Source organism: Panthera pardus, unplaced genomic scaffold (assembly GCF_024362965.1).
Source record: "Panthera pardus isolate Hobbes unplaced genomic scaffold, ASM2436296v1 HiC_scaffold_6, whole genome shotgun sequence".
Lineage (NCBI taxonomy): Eukaryota > Metazoa > Chordata > Mammalia > Carnivora > Felidae > Panthera > Panthera pardus.
The window spans coordinates 112583916-112601165 of NW_026526991.1; the positions used below are offsets into that span (position 1 = coordinate 112583916).

Here is a 17250-nt window from a genome sequence, read left to right on the forward strand (position 1 = left end):
CCTGACCTACTTACCTCCCAAAGTTCCCACCTTCTTATACCATCATAGTGGGGGTTAAGATTTCAACATACACATTTCGGGGAGACACAGATATTCAGTCCATTGCAACTCTTCCCCAAGCAAGCTAGTCACACCAGTTGAGGCTAGGAGAGCTTTTTTTTCTTGTAATTTTTTAAATATTTATTTATGAGAGACTGAGAGAGACAGAGCATGAGCAGGAGAGGGGCAGAGAGAGAGTGAGACACAGAGCCCGAAGGAGGCTCCAGGCTCTGAGCTGTCAGCACAGAGCCTGATTCGAGGCTCGAACTCACAAACCGTGAGATCATGACCTGCACCAAAGCTGGACGCTTAACCAGCTGAGCCACAAAGACACCCCTAGAAGAGCTTTGTTGAACAAGTTCCTGATTATTTATTCAGAAGGCTGGTGAAAAAGTGTCTGAATATGTGTGGCACTGAAAACTTTTATACAGAATATAGACAGGTGAATCACAAATTCAAGAGCCTTGAATTAGGCCCAATCAGAACAGGTGAGGATGGGCACTAATCTGAGAAAATATCTGCTCTAGATTCAGCCTGACTGACTGGGCTGTGTTGGTGAGGACTGTGATAGATTATCCAAATGGAATAATTGAGAAGGGTTTAATAAAGGGACTACTTACAAGAGTATTTGTCAGGTCAGGGGAAATCAGCAACATTTAGTGAATCATCTTGGGAGTAGAGTGTCATTACCACCCCTCTGCTTGAGAAGAAGAGGAGGTGTGGAGACTAGAACCTGGAGGGTAAAGTACTGTAACCTTTAGTAAAGGAATGTGGCCACTGACAACCTGTGATGTGATGGGAAAGATCTGATGGAAACTAAGGAGCTGATGGCTATGACCTCATTGTCTTCTTCCTCCAGCCTCCTGTCAGAGCCTCCCATGGCCAAACCCAAGTGGATGCTGAAGACAAAGGAGCCCATCGATGTGGTCCACAGAGGCCAGTTTCCAGGAACAGAGTACAGAGTGGAAGAAAGAGAATATCCAACACTTTTCACACCTTTTGCCCTTCATCATCCACCTTGTTCAGATGAAGACGTCATGTCCCCAGCCCCAGGACGTACAAAATCCCATTAGTTACTGAATGACATCGTACTCCCACCTGAAACCTAAAGTGTTAACGATAATGCTCTTCATGTAAGGTTTGGGGGTAAAAGTGAAGGAAGAGAATCAAGCAATTAACATAAAAGCTGCTATTATCCCTCCTTCTATACCTGGTCATGAGACTCAAGTTGATAATTGTGTCTTCCTTCTGTTATTACCTATTACACATTTCCTAACTCTTTGCTACCACCTCAACTGATCAGGGTTTTTTTTACCCTCATTTCTTCATAATCTGTGTCCTTTGGTGGCACTATCTTTTTTGGGTTGCCTCAGTTTTCCACTGATGAGTAATCTAGTGAAGAGAATACTCAATGGTGGTCTATGAAGTCTTGGATTCTGCATTTGGTCCTTCCTGACCTCATTGTATACTGGTGACCCAATTTCTCCTTGGTAAGCAGATCACCTTGGTGAGTGGCATGCCCTCTTTTCTGATTATTGGTTCAGTAGAATGAGAAGCTGAAAATGGTTAGAAGGCAGTAGCAGCTTCTGACTTAACAGAACCTCACCCATGTTTTCTGGTTCACAGGGACCTCCACTGAGGCCAATGAGCCCAAGGTTGCCAGGATCAGAAGCAAACATCCCTTAAGAGGATACAACAGTGAGAGGCCACGCCCACATCCATGCTCCCAGTCTGGTTTCCAGACTTGGGCATTCCGTCTATGGGATAGGACCATACATGGCTGCTGGTTTAAGGTATGTACCATGTCCAATAGCAGGTTTTGCAGACTGCGGTCTTCCAGCAGGCACAGTAACTGAGCCTTCAGTGGGCCATTTAACTGGAATATGAAGCCATCTACTTTCTGAGGCATGTGGAAAGACCACATGAATTTAATTGGAACAAACTCTCTACTGCACTTTCTTTTTACTTTTAAGAAATGAGTTTCCTGGTCATAGGCAATGTGATTTACAGTGATGAATAAGGCATTCTGTAGGGAAGGATGGTGCTGGCAGAGCATTATGAGCGGGTAAAGCACAAATAAATGTAGAGTATGTATCTATTCATTTTAAGGACAAGTCACTGCCTCCACAATGCCAGAAGAGATTCAGTGTCATCAACCTGTCACTAGGTGACTGGCTATTCAGTTTAGGGAATAATCCCATATTGGGAACTCGGCACTGACCTCTGCTGATGGCAGCAAGGGCATTCAGCTGTGGCACTGATTATGTTAACCTTGGGGAGGTGAAGTCCATGTTGTTGAGACTACCATAGCTTCTATCTCAGGAAAGGGTGGAGCAAACTACTTTTTCATGGTTCCATTGAGTTAGTCCCAATATGCCCTCTGGTAGGCACTCACATAGAACGTAAATATTTTCACAATCTTGGCCCATTCATTGAAGTCTATCCATATATCCCTTCCCAGTTCTCCTTGTCACCAATCTACCCTCACAGAAACATCAAGAATAATGTTTGACTGAATATCAGGGCACTTTGCCCCAGCTAAGGTGATATATAGATTAACCATCACTGTGCTCATGCAATTTGCTTGTGCCTGAATTGGTAGATAAGATAATGCTCAGTTCACAATGGTGGTGTCTGTCACATAGTCACATGATATTGTGTGACCAGGTCTAGGTTCTATCAGAGCCTAGTGACAAGTGGGGAACTGCTTTGTCAATGAAGAATAGTCAGCAAAAGAGGCCACACACCTCACACCTTAGAGATATCCATGTAGTTCTCCCATTAGAGTTCTTCTGAGGCTACAGACAGCATTTTATAGTCTATGTCTGAACACTTTCTCTACCACTGGGTCTGCTTACTTGTGTAGTCCCAGAGGCAGAGCAGCTTGTATTTCTTGATCTGGCATCCCTCAAAACTGGCAGCCTGAATGGGTCAGAGCAGTGTACCTAAGGGTGGTATATATTATTCCCCAAAATCCACAGATCTACCAAATATCAAATCACTTTGTGGTAAGAAGTGCAAGATGTAGCAATTTGTCACTCATTCCTGACATCGTTCACACCCCTGGGTCCCTAGAAATTTCACAATGTGGAAGGCCTCTGAACTTTCATGGGGTTTATCTCCTATCCCCCAAAATTCATGCTTCTTATTAAGGCACCGAAAATATTTGCCACTTCCTGTGCACCAGGTGCAATTGGCACAATGTCACCAATGAAATACAGTGATTTGTTTTTATTTTTTATTTATTTATTTTTTTAACGTTTTATTTATTTTTGAGACAGAGAGAGACAGAGCATGAACGGGGAAGGGGCAGAGAGAGAGGGAGACACAAAATCGGAAGCAGACTCCAGGCTCTGAGCCATCAGCCCAGAGCCCGACGCGGGGCTCAAACTCACAGACCACGAGATCGTGACCTGAGCTGAAGTCGGATGCTTAACCGACTGAGCCACCTAGGCGCCCCAGTGATTTGTTTTTAGATATCAAAATGATCAAGTTCTGTGGACTGTAGTACAATAGTGCGATAGCAAGGTAGTGGATGAAGCCTTGTCATAAAAACCTCAGGTGGAAGTGTACTGCTGTCCTTGCCTTGTGAAGGCAACTAGCTTTGCTGCTGGGAATTGGAAAAAACCCTTTTCTAGGACTGTAGCTGCACCTAGCAGGTGCCAAGGGTGTTTTTATTTGTTTTGGTTGAGCTACCCATCTGGAACTACAGTTGCGATTGGCATCACCATGTGACTGAATTCTCCATAATCTATAGTCATTCTCTACAATCCATCTGGTTTCTACACCAGTCAAACATGAGTTAGATGTTAATGTGGTAGTAATTACCACTCCTGTATCTTTTAAGTATTTGATGGTTACATTAATCTGTGCAATTCTGACAGGGTTACTATATTTCTTTGGGTTCACTGTCTTGGTGTGGGGGAGAGGGAAGTTCCATTTGGAAGGGGACATTTCCCACTTGGAACTGCCATAATGGCCTCATTCCATGGGTCAGGAAGCCAGTGTGAGATTCTGTGAGTAGGTAACATATCTATTATTATTATACATTCTGGCACTGGGAAGGTAAGACGAGTGTGGTTCCTCAGTCTTATTGGACCCACTGTAAGATAGACTTGGACTACTGCTATTCCATTTATCACCTGATCTCCTTGAGCTCACACTATGACTTGTGGACCACTGTGCCAGTTTGAATCTCCTGTGGTTAGCATGAGTTCAGAAACAGAATCTAACAGTCCCTGAAAGTTCTGGATAGTTCCCTTTCCCCATTTCGTTTAGTGGCCTCTGGTCTCTCTGGGGAAAGATTGGGGAAGATTCACAGCATAGAGGTATGGCCACATTTCAGGTGCTTGTTCAAAGAGACTCCCTCACCTTTGCCCCCAAGTCAAAGGATTCTGGGCCTCTGGGTCCAAACATGGTAAATCCTGATTGTCCACCATGATTTTCCCCACTAGACCCAGAATTATATATGTCAAGTAGCACCTAAATAGTCTGTACATCCACTGCAGTCCCGAGGAACCCATGATTAGGTAGCCAGTGCCAGAGATCCCTACAGACCCAAACTTTCTAATTACCACTCCAGTTTCACACCTTATTATGGTAATTGTGTCCACTGTGGCTTTGAGACTCCTGACCCCTACTACACTGGGATCCCGTTTTTTCCGTTTAAACCAAGGAGTCTAATTTCATTGCAACCTCTCCCATTGTCATTTCCTGCTTACAGAAAACAGCCAAAAGCTTTTCAAGGAGGTCTGTGAACACTTCACAATGGAATTCTTCTGGCCTTGAGAGGAGAGTATCCTCTGGCCTCCTGGGGAGTGTGGTTAAGGTGTGGCTGTGCATGTTGTACAGAATAGATCCCCTCCAACATTCTTAACCTCCCAAATCTTCAGTTTCCTTCTCAGAATGCTAGAAAAGTCCTCATTAACGGCCAGCCACTGTTGAGTCCAGGCTTTAGTTGGCCAGTATAGCTATGACTGCCACTCCCAGATGCTCAAGCCAGCACATGAGGTCCTAAATCTTGGGTGAGCACGCCTGTACCATTAAATTCTCCCATTCAATGCTCTTACGACTCCCTCTTATATATGCTTCCCAGTCTCCTCCTGGGGGTTCTGCAACCCTTTTGATGTATAGGCTGTCTCTCCCCTGTACCATGCTTTGTCCTTCTCCATCTGGGCTATACTAGGACATAACTCTTGCTATGGGCCTGGAGGCAATGAGGGCTGTGGAACAAGTCCTGAGGTGACTTTGCCACATCTGTGTCTGCTCAAATGTCCTATGAATCAGTGTCTCACTTTTGTACCAGTGGAAGGCATAAGAATTCTAGTGGGATTGAACATTTAATGGACTCTGTATGTATGTCACCTTTATAATCAGTCCCTGGGCATAGCTGCCCAACAAGAGATCTGTGACTCTCTCAAAGCTACCATCAAGGCTTTCTGCATTTCCATCCATGTTCCAAGTATTCAGGACCTTCGATTTATCCCTCCTCTGTATATGGTCTCTGGGACTATCATAGGTCAGCCACCCCACACCACAGTAATCACCACTGTCAGCATAGCTAAGCCACTGGATCTGCCAACATTGTGTCTTCCATCCACATTCTTTTAATGCCATTCATGGTGATAATTGGAGCAACTACGATGCCACTGTATTGTATTGTATTGTATTGTATTGTATTGTATTGTATTGTATTGTATTTTTTGAAATGTTTATTTATTTTTGAGAGAAACAGAGAGAGTATGAACTAGGGAAGGACAGAAAGAGAGGGGAGCAGATGATCCAAAGGGGCTCTGTGCTGACAGCAGGGAGTCCAATGTGGGGCTTGAACTCATGAACCATGAGATCATGACCTGAACCAAATCAGATGCTTAACTGACTGAGCCACCCATGTGCCCTGATGCTACTGTATTTTGTGGATTAACTGCATTCTGTTTCCCTCTGTCTGGCAAGAGGATATCCCTGCCATACATCTCAAATATGTGAGCAACCCAATTCTAGAATCTCATCTGAGGGTTATTTTCCTATAGGGCCATCCCTGGTACCATTACTTTATCAGTCAGGGTCCCAATGGGACACTGAAGTGGGGTAATTGCAGAGGGTTTAACAAAGATATTTACAAAGTTGTGAGCAGTGGTTAAGGGAAATCAACAGGGTATGGTATAATACCCTTGGGCTAGAAAAAGCTGAGATCCCTGGTCTTATCTAGGTCTGAGTGGTTACCAGAACCTGGAGAGGGGGCTGTAGTTCTAGGAAGAGGCCACAGAAGAGGCTCTGTGGCCTTGGTAAAGGGAATGCCGTTACGGTCAATCCTCAGCTCAAAAGGGCAAAAGCCTGGGACAGGGAGGCCCAGACTCCAGGGGAAAACCAGACTCTCATCCATGTTCTTGTTCAGGTACAGAAAACCTAGGGGACTCCCATCAGCACATCACCCTGGAAATCCTCTAGCTCTGTGTAGACTAGCTGCATGAAAATTGATAGAGCATACTTCCTGATTTTGGAAAAAAAAAGTCACCTATTAAAGATATTTGGGGGAAACTTGGGGAAATTTGAATATAAGAATTGATATTAGATGATCTCAAAAAATTTCATTAAGTGTGATTGTTTCTTGCGGACAACAGGAAAATGTCCTTATTTTTAAAATGCAGTTAAAAAAAAATGGCATGGTGTCTGTAATATACTTTAGGACAGTTCAGCCAAAAAGGAAAATATGTGGTTCTAGAGAGATGCAGGAAATAGGGCAAAATGCTAGTAGTTCTCTAACCTAGGTGGTGGGTAAATGAGTGGTCATTAATTAATTCTTCTTTCTGTATGTTCAAAATTTTTCAAAATATAAAGGTAGCAACATAACAGGGCATCTGTGGCCTCCCATTTCCTCCAAGAAGTGGAAGCAGTTAGAAGCATTCAGCAGTTGGACAGCTGTTCAGTAAATGGGGCAGGGTACCATTTTCTCAGTGTAGGGTCACTAGACCAGCCTGTATAAAAAGTAACTACAGAGCTTGATAAAATGCAGATTCCTGGGCCAGATTTTTCTGGGCATCTGCATATTTAACAGATTTCCTGGGTGAGAAGCACAAGGGTAATAAAGTACCACTGAACTAAAAGTCAAGAGTGTGGGACTGCTGGGTGGCCCAAGTTGGGTAGGCATCTGACTTCAGCTCAGGAACTATCTTGTCATTCATGAGTTCAAGCCCCGCATTGGGCTCTGTGCTGACAGCTCAGAGCCTGGAGTCTACTTCAGATTCTGGGTCTCCCTCTCTCTCTGCCTCTCCCCAGCTTGTTTTCTGTTTGTCTCTCTCTCTCAAAAATAAACATTAAAAAAAAAAGTCAAGAGTGAAACATCTTCTCTCTGCCACCTAATAGCTGTGTGATCTTAGACAATTTGCTTAACTTCCGCCATCCCTGATGGTGTCATATGTAAAGCGGTGACATTATATACATGCTACTTTCCCTACCTCACTGATTAGTTTATTCCATATTGTATGTTTCTCATGTGCTCTACAAAATGCTATTCAGCTGTAAGGTGATCTCCTACAGGGTGAGAAAGAATAACTATTGCTTACTGAATGCTTGTTATGCATATTAGTAAGCATGGCAAGTACAGTATTTGGTTTGATGCTCATAACGATGAGGAGAGACACAAATGACACGCTTCTCTTTACAGATGAGGAAATAGGCTTGTTCACAGTTGTTGTATCCATTTCCTATTGCTGTGCTAACAAACTGCCACAAACTTAGCAGCTCGGATTACTCATTCATTTGTTCGTTCATTCATTCATTTATATTTGTTCCGGAGGTCAGAAGTCCTAAAATCAAGGTGTCGACAAGGCTGTGTTCCTTCTCGAAGCTCTGGGGGAGAATCTAGTCCCTTGCCTTTTCTAGATTCTGAAGGCTAGGCGTGCTTGGCTAGGGCCCCTTCTTCCGTCTTCAAACCCAAAGTGCAGCATCTTCAAATCCCTCTCTTCTCCGCCTTTCTCTCACTCTGTGACCTTTGATTTGTATGTACCATCACACCTTCTCTTTTCCTACAGTCCTCCTGCCTCCCTCTTAGAAGGGCACTTGTGGTTACATTGGGTCTTCTTGAATAATACAGGATACTTTCCCCACCTCAAAATCCTTAAACTAATCACCTCTGCAAGGTCCCTTTTGCCATGTAAGGTAACACATTTACAGATTCTGGAGATTAGGATGCAAACATCTTTGGGGGCCATTATTCTACCTACTGCCATTGTATAACTAGCGAGTACCCATCTGATTCCAAAGCCCATGGCCCTGGGCTGCTCCCTCAAAGATAACTTGCGCCAGTGACTTGCCAGACACCCTCCAAGCCTCCTCTTCCTCCATTCGTTAGGATCCCCTATACTATGGTTTATCAAGCGAGGGGCTGGTCTGGATTTCACCCCAGTTGTCGAATGAATGTTGAATGGTAGATAGCCAACACCACAAGTAATGAGTCAGAACAGTCCCAGCAGCCACACAGGTGCAACAGAGGCTTCGGATGGAAATGAAGCCATGTGGCAGGGCTCTGAACTATACGGTCACATCATCTGGGATGCTGGGACCTAAGGTTTCCCATTGCCCTCCACAACACCACTGAGGCACACACGTGCTTTTCTTTCCTTGATTGTAGAAGCAGTATTTACTCATTTTGGAAACTGAAAATAGAAATGAGCATAAAGGAGGAAACATCACAAAATTCTCAAAATTCAGGCAGATTTTTTAACATGGTCTGGTTTGCTCCAATTTTTTCCTATACATTTTTACACGGTCTAGATCATACTATATATGTAATTTTGCTTCTTACTTTTTCCCTTCAACATTATATTGTGAATATTTCTCCAAATCATTGAAAACTCTTTGTAAACATCATTTTTAATGACTGCATAATGATCCATTGTCAAAATGTATCATTGCTTACTTAATCAATACATTCTTTTTGGACAATTAGGTTAGATTTTTTTCCAATTTTTTTTTGTGGCATTAACTGCTTCAGTTAATATTTTTGTGCCTCAATCTATGCATTATGAAGTTGCACCTGATGCTGGAGTTAAGCTTTAAAATCAAAATGTAAAACAAAAATTGAGGATAGGTAAAATTAATCTTGAAAGAAATTCCTTAAATCAACCTTAATCCATTAAGGCCACCAGAAGCTCAAAAGGTAAGAATGAACTATTTGTATTTCTCTTTGCATTTAAGCTGTGGCTGTTTTCCCTGGGGCAGTGGATAACATATGGTTGAATAGGAAAGCTTAATGGGTTAAAGACATTTTTCCTCCCTCCTTCCATTTTTCTTTTCCTCCCTCCAGCCCTTTCAGATATAGTTAAGTACATACGTCACCCCTATTTTGATTACAGCTGACCCTTGAACAACATGATGGTTAGGGGTGCTTGACGCCCCACACGTTTGAAAATCTGTATATAACTTTGGACTTTCCCCAAACTTAATGACTAATAGCCCACTGTTGACTGAAAACCTTATCAATAACATAAATAGTTGATGAATATATAGTTTGCATGGTATATGTATTATATAGTGTATTCTTATAATAAAGCTAGAGAAGGGGAACCTGGGTGGTTCAGTCGGTTAAGCATCCAACTTTTGCTCAGGTCACGATCTCAAGGTTCATGGATTTGAGCCTCACATCGGGTTCTGTGCTGACAGCTCAGAGCCTGGAGCCTGCTTCGGATTTTGTGTCTCCCTCTCTCTCTGCACCTCCACCACTCACACTCTGTCTCTTTCTCTCTCTCAACAATAAATAAAAATGTTAAAAAAAATTTTTTTAAAAAGCTAGAGAAAAGAAAATGTTATTAAGAAAATTGTAAGGAAGAGAAAATACATTTAGAGTACTGTCCTGTGTTTATCAATACCACAAGTTTGTGTCCTCTATGAATCATCTGTCAGTACGTACATCAATATAGCCTTATGTGACATAAAACACTGCAGATGTCATATGTATAACTGACGCTAGACATCAACAATGAAAAGATAATGTACAGTCTGTGTTTGTATGTATAAGTTTTTTTTTTTAACGTTTATTTATTTTTGAGAGAGAGAGAGAGAGGGTGTAAGTGGGGGAGGGACAGAGAAAGAGGGAGACATAGAATCCAAAGCAGGCTCCAGGCTCTGAGCTGTCAGCACAGAGCCCAATGCAGGGCTCAAACACATGAACCGTGAGATCATGACCTGAGCTGAAGTTGGATGCTCAACCGACTGAGCCACACCCAAGTGCCCCTAAATTTTAACTTTTTATAATAGATGTGTGTATCGTTTATGGTAGCAAATGATAAAATAGGCTAGTATATCTATATTTTATGCACTCATACATGACCTACCTCACCTTTCCTTATTTTTTTTTTTTGATATTTCTAGGCTGCACTGTTTGTGAGTTTTTTTCAAACTGTCACAGATCTCCAAAAAACTTCCCAATATGTTTGTTGAAAAAAATTCACGTATGAGTGGACCCACGCAGTTCTAACCTGTGTTGTCCAAGGGTCAGCTGTATTTCCCTAAGTGGATGCTCTGAAGGGTGATTCCTGAGACCAAGTGCATGCTGTGTGGTCAGTGTGGTGTTTCAAACACTGCTTCAGTCTGCTGGGCCCTGCCTCTTGTTCCCCCATTCTTTTGACCAGCTATGTGAGGGGCAACCTGACAACCTTCCTGTGGCCTCTAGATTCCTCTTTAGGGCATTTCTAAAGCCTTGGAACACCCAAGTGTGCAATCTGGAAGCATTAGTGCCTGCGAGCCCACTTGAACCTTCGGTGATGGGGCCAGTAGGTGATTGCTTCCCCTCCCTGCCCAGGGTGAGAACTTTTTTTTTTATGTTCATTTATTTATTTTGAGAGAGACAGTGCAAGTGGGGGAGGGGCAGAGACAGAGGGAGAGAGAGAGAGAGAGAGAGAGAGAGAGAACCCCAAGCAGGCTCCCTGCTGCCAGCGCAAAGCCTGACACAAGGCTCAATCCCACGAATCGTGAGATCATGACCTGAGCTGAAATCAAGAGTTGGATGCTTGGGCACCTGGGTGGCTCAGTTGGTTGAGCGTCTGACTTCGGCTCAGGTCATGATCTCACAGTTTGTGAGTTTGAGCCCCACATCAGGCTCTGTGCTGACAGCTCAGAGCCTGCTTCCGATTCTGTGTCTCCCTCTCTCTGCTCCTCCCCTGCTCACATTTTGTCTCCCTCTCTCTCAAAAATAAATAAACATTAAAAAAAAAAAAAAAGAGTTGGACGCTTAACGGACTGAAGCTCCCAGGTGACTCAGGGTGGGAACTTTTAAGATGCATTTCACGAGCCTCCTCAGAAGGTCCTGCAGGTTTGAGCCCCAGCCACCAAGTGTGGAGTTACCTGATAACACAACCCCGGGCTGGCGTCTCTCCTTTGGTTTCCCTGTGCGTGTTCCACACTGCTTCCTGGGATCACCATCAAGCCACCATGCCAGGCTTTGCTTCAGGAGCACCCAAGGCAAGACATCAGGTGTACCCTACTGGCAGGTGACAAAGGTCCAGTTATCCTCACTCTTAGAACCTTGAGTATCACCACTCTGTAATGGTTGATAATTGTTATGCCAAACAAGGGTACCACATTGTTGTTCCAATTTAAATTTCTGCGGCTAATAGTGAGGTTGAACATTCTTTTTCCATGGAAAAGTTTTTTTTCTCCATGTGTTGTAATTCTTTCTTTGATGTGTTAATTATTTAAAGTATCTTTATAATTCTGGAGTTCTAATCTTGCTGTTTATTGAGAATTGTCTTTTCACATATAATGTAATCTTGGATAATATGCCCTGTCATCTGGCCTGCTGGGGCTCCTCAGAGATGTTTTTTCTTTTTTAAGTTTGTTTATTTTTGAGAGACAGACACACACACACAGAGAGCTAGAGCATGCAGGGGGAGGAGCAGAGAGAGAGGGAGACATAGAATCCCAAGCAGGCTCTGTGCTGACAGCCTGACAGCATGGATCCTGATGCAGGGCTTGAACTCAGGGCTCGAACCCTGAGATCATGACCTAAGCTGAAATCAAGCGTTGGACCTTCAACTGACTGCACCACCAAGGCACCTCTCCTCAGAGCAGTTTTGCATTTGTTTCTGTCAGACCACAAGGGGGATTACCATTCTATGATCACTTTTTATATTCTGTCCTTGGCTTGGAGTTCTTGGATTACTATGAGATAATACTCTTCAATGTAAAAAACAAATCCTGTGGCATTTCTTCCACCAAAAGGTTAAGTAAGACCAGCTTCCTCATTGTCCCAGTTTGCCAGTGGACTGATTTTTTTTCTGGTGCACCCTTTCACTTCAAAGACTCCTGTGGGGGTCTTAATTCCAACTCCCTCCCTTTCTCAGGCCCAGGGCTGCAGCCATTAATACTCAAATCTTTGGGTTTCCAAGGCCAGCCAACCCCTAGAGATAAGATAAAGTGAGAGTTCTCCCAGGCCAATGTGGTTTTGTTTTCTCTTCATTTTTTGGCCTTTGGGGGTTTCTCTTACCACGACCACCCCCCATCCCCTACCCCATCCTCAGCTATGCATTTAAAAAGGGTTTTTCATGTTTTACCCAGAATTGTCTTCATTTTCTAACAGGAAAGCATTCGGGCTATCTAGTTCTATGTTGGTGGAAAGAGATGTTCTCACTCCAGCAAATCTTTGAGGCTTAGAAAAGGAGGCTGTGCTGATGCCTGATGAGGATAAATCTCAGAGGGATGAATCTTGGGCTCCTGGCTCAGCTGCCCTCCTCCACATGAAGATTCCGGAACAGATTTCCTCTCCGCTCCAGTGCTAGGGGGTTTTGTAGTTTATTTCCCAGGAGCCTAGCACAGTACCTGGCATACCAGTGCTTTGTAAATGCTTGTAGGAAATGGTGTTCCTTACCCTTTTCCATTATGAAACTTCTCAACATTCAGGCTTTGGGGATCTGTGTTCAGTTCCTATTTTTCTTGGAAATATGTACAAGAGTCAAGCTTAGGACTAATGTCCTTATGGTTTTTCCACATTCAATCTATCAGCAAGGCCTTTTGTTTCTACTCCAAAAATATGTCTTGAATGTTCCATTTCTTTCCATGTCCACTGCGACTCCTTCACAAAGGGTGCCATTGATGGGCCGAGGCAAGCATTTCATGAGGGGGAAGTTGGTAGTCTCGCTCCAGACCCACCCACTGCCAGCCCATTCTCCTTTATCAGAGCAGAATAATTAGGCTGCCTGACTGCTTCCAGTCCTTCCAATATCTCCCAGTGCACTTAGATTAAAATTAGGATGCCTTACCATGGCCTCAAGGCCATCGGTTCCTGGTGACGGCTACCTCTCTTAATTCACCATCCGCTCCCCCACCCTCTTGGCTCCCATCCAACATTTACTTTGAGTTGGTCAAATCCATGAGTTCTTTACTGCCTCAGGGTGCACGGCACTCTTCTGCTCAATCTTGGAATTGGAGTTTTTTACTAGAATTTAGGAATGCACTAAAATGTCAACAGTCTTTGCTTCCCTCAGGGGGGTAATTACAATTTATAACTATTTTTCCAGTTTGGTTGTTTATGTTTTTTTTGTGTGTGTGTGGTTATCTGTCTACCCCTTTAGGATGTAAGCTCCATGTAGGGAGAGACATTCTCTCTTTCTGTCATTGCTGGGTCCATAGCATATAGTATGTGCTCAATAAATACATGTTGAATGACAGAGTGAACAAATGAATCGTAAGTTCTCTTTAAGGGGTTCAGCCCTCCTCAGTTGTTTTCCTGGATCTCTAGCCAAGGACAATCAGGGCCTTCCATGATTTGTAGAGATAACTATCTCTTGGAGATCCCTGAATGGGATCTGCCCTAAATTTTCCTTCCCTTCCCTCCCCTCCCCTCCCTTCCCCTCCTCTCCCCTTTTCTTTCCTTTCTTTTTTCTTTTCAGACAAAAATCATATTCAGGACTAGAATGAGACTTCTTCCTAGAGAGGGAATTTTCTTTGTTGGGATAAATAGCTTGACTCAGCTCTTGGGGGTACAAGATGAGACTATGCAAGGGCTGGTTTTGGGCAGGGACCCAAGCAATAATAAGAGTTGTTTGACCTGCTTTTCAGGAGAAAATGAGGAAAATTTTGTCTCAGTTTGAGAGGAATGGAGAGAGGAGACAAGAGATGACTAGGAGATGGTGACAAGCTGTTTGTGGTCAAGATTTTGACCAGAAGAAGCAGAAGCTCTCTCATGAAGTGGCTGGAACAACGGAGATTCTGAGGAGGGTCCGGGGAGCAGTGGTTCCAGAGCTGCAGGCCCAGGCTCCTCCCGTCTCTCTGCATCGCTATCCTCCACTTGTGGACTCTCCCACCTGGCTGTGTCACATCTATGTAACTCTGAACACAGGTCCTCATGTGACTGCCTTGTAAGGCAGAAGGTGGAAAGGGAGCAGGAGAGAGATTTTCCTTTTATATCTTTTTATTTTCACTAAGAAGGAAAATATTTTCCGGAAGCTTCTAGGACACTCCCCTTTAGAACACCGGCTAGATCTGGTATTTCTGAGTTCAGCCTCCTACACCTAAACCCACCCGGCAGCGGGCAAATTGGGTTGTCATGATCACTCAGGCCCATCATGGTTCACCTCCTGGTCTCTCCTGGTCCTTCCTGTTGGAGAGCTCACCTTTGGAGAACATCGACCCTATGCTGGAATAAAAATGAATTTTCGTTAGCAAGAAAAAAGCAGGAGATGTATGGTACACAAATGACCTCTCTTCTGAGCTTTCAAGAATTTGTAAAGTGCACTGTCTTCAGCATCACTGGGCATATGCATGCCTATGTGGGACCCTTCGCAGAGCTCATGTTCACCTGCCCTGCAGTGGTGGCTTCACCCCCAGGGTTAACAGCCGATGTCTGCCCTGATTGCCAGTGCCTATTCCATGATGGTTAAGTATTTCCAGTGTCACCCTGGTTGTGTGCAAATCACATGTCGGTCAGCACAATGTGAGTCCAAGCTGTCGGGTAGAGGCCAATTGGACCATAAAACTTAAGTCCCCAAATGAATATGTGAAATCTCTAGGGATGACATGACATCCTCGAGTCATGGAAAAGATGTGTGAGCCAACCTCGCTTAGATTTTCAGTGGCTGGAGGATTTAGCTGACAAGTAGGTTATAACTGCACTGTACCACCTACTTCCCGAGGAGGAGGACATCCAGGCTCTGAGGAATTCTCAGAGCAGACTCACAAGAGTCTCCCAGGGGTGTTGTTAAGTTGGCCTGGCTCCTCCTCCTCTCTTTACACTTGCCTGGATTCTTCTTGCCCCTCCTTCCAGGAGTCCGTCAAAGTTTGGGGGAGGTCTGTGCAGCCGTAGTCCCCTGAGTCTTCCTCAGGCTAGCCAGCCAGCTTGGGGTGAAGGTGTGGAGTCCCATTCCCCTTTCCAGCTCTGGAAAGAACAGTGAGAGCTTCTGCCCCAAGCCAGACCCCTTATTCTGTAGCTCAGAATAAGACCTCCAAAGACAGTTATTAAACCAACTGGGATAAAGGCAAGAAGGGGTGCTAATTCTACCTAGCTTAACAGCAGTATAATTTTTTTGGCATTGTTCTACAATTTGAAAGTGGGTAGGAGCTCCAGCTGATACAAAGCAGAATGGTGGCAGGTGATGCAGAACAGGTGACTGCTGATGTTGCTGCCTTAGGAGGATCAGCATCTCACCCAAGCCTTTGCTGGGATGGGCAGCCTTTCCTCCTTAGCAAAGAAGGATCCAGTCCTGCTGGGTTCCTATGCTCTCCTAGCAGGCAGGAGGCAGAACATTCCCCTGAGGAGGCCAGTGCTGGGCCAATGTCTTCTCTTTGGTGCCTCAGATTTACACAGCCTTTGGGCTTATATATATCTGCTCCACTGTGTCGGGCTCTATTCCCCAAGTTTACCTCATGATCCATGGATGCTTCAGCTTTAGTCCTCATGTCTGCATTCCAGCCAGCAGGAAGGAGAAAAAGGGAAGATAATTTCCTGCCTCTTCCTTTAATGACATCTTGAAATTGCACACACCACTTCTGTCAATATCCAACTGGCCAGAACCTAGTGACATGGCTTCACAAAGCTGTGAAGGGGCCTGTTTGCCAAATGAGACAAAAGAGGCACCTGGAAATAAAAATTACAGTAAATGACAAATGAGTCAGGAGCGTTGGGATAGAATAAGCACAGAACCTGGGGGAAGAAGGCAGCAGGGCTCTGGGCTGAACATCCGGACTTTTCCCTGGGCATCTGCAGGCCTGGGAAGGGGAAACTGAGGAGCAGAAGGTTATCCCCGGCAGAGATGGGCCAAGGTAGTCAAGGTAGGTTGGCAACGTCTCTTTCTGCAGGCTTCATGATTGGAACTTCAGAGGTAATGGCACATAATATAAACACTGTTTTGTTCTGGTACTATCTCATTATAAGTGGTAATGCTGTTGGCAGCCAGGTTATATCCTCCATGGTATACCTCACTCACAGGAGGCAGAAACATAAAAAGAGTTGTTTCCAGGAACGTTGAAAGTTTCCACTTTCCTGTCCTCTTGCAGACTGCTCTCTGCCTCAGTGGGATCTAGCACAAAGTGTGTGGGGGCGGGTGAAGGGGTGGTGTGTGTGTGTGTGTGGAGGGGCCAGTTGCTGAAAGGATCTCCCTTCTTTAAAGCCTTCGCTTTTACTCTTGGCATTATCGCCACATGATGTTCTAACACAGTTGTATTTGTCTTTATTTTTATAAGTATTGAAAGTGTTTATCGTTAAATGTTGTTATATTTGAAAAACTGTTTTGTCATTTCTTAATTAAAAAAAATTTTTTTTTATACATAGAGGCTCAAAAACGGAAGTGAGTCATGTCTGCCTGTGTCCACCCTTCCGGTTTTATCTTGGCATTTCCGCTATCTCACCCCAGCACGAAGAGATCAGTGATCTGGATGGCTCACCTGGCATTTTCCAACCCTGCATGGCGTTCGCCAATGATTCTCTGCCCTTTTACCTTCTCCCTTCATCAGATTTTGGTGTCGGGGTTATGTGATTTGTTAAATAAATTAATAACTTTCCTTCCTTTTTTTGGTACTTTCTGAAAATGTTTATGTAACAGAGGAGCTAATCTAACCTTGGCAATTTAAAGAAATCGACCAGGAAGTCTGTCAGGTGCTGAGTCTACTTTGAAGGTGGTTCCTGCCAAACTTTCTTAGGTCTTGTCGATTTCAAACTTTCCACATCTTGTGGCATTGCTTTTGGCTATTTATATTTACTAGAAAAAGCGTTTTTTAAAGATT

At 44.1% G+C, this 17250-nt stretch overlaps 1 long non-coding RNA gene across 1 annotated transcript in view; it reads left to right on the forward strand.

Annotated features, from left to right (window-relative positions):
• Positions 1-17031, forward strand: part of LOC128774966 (uncharacterized) — a 31830-nt gene extending 14799 nt beyond the window's left edge. The window contains exons 2-3 of the long non-coding RNA XR_008419540.1: positions 1666-1832; positions 16799-17031. This is a non-coding gene — a long non-coding RNA (uncharacterized LOC128774966). The remainder of the gene's footprint in view (positions 1-1665; positions 1833-16798) is intronic.
• Positions 17032-17250: the final 219 nt, after the last annotated feature.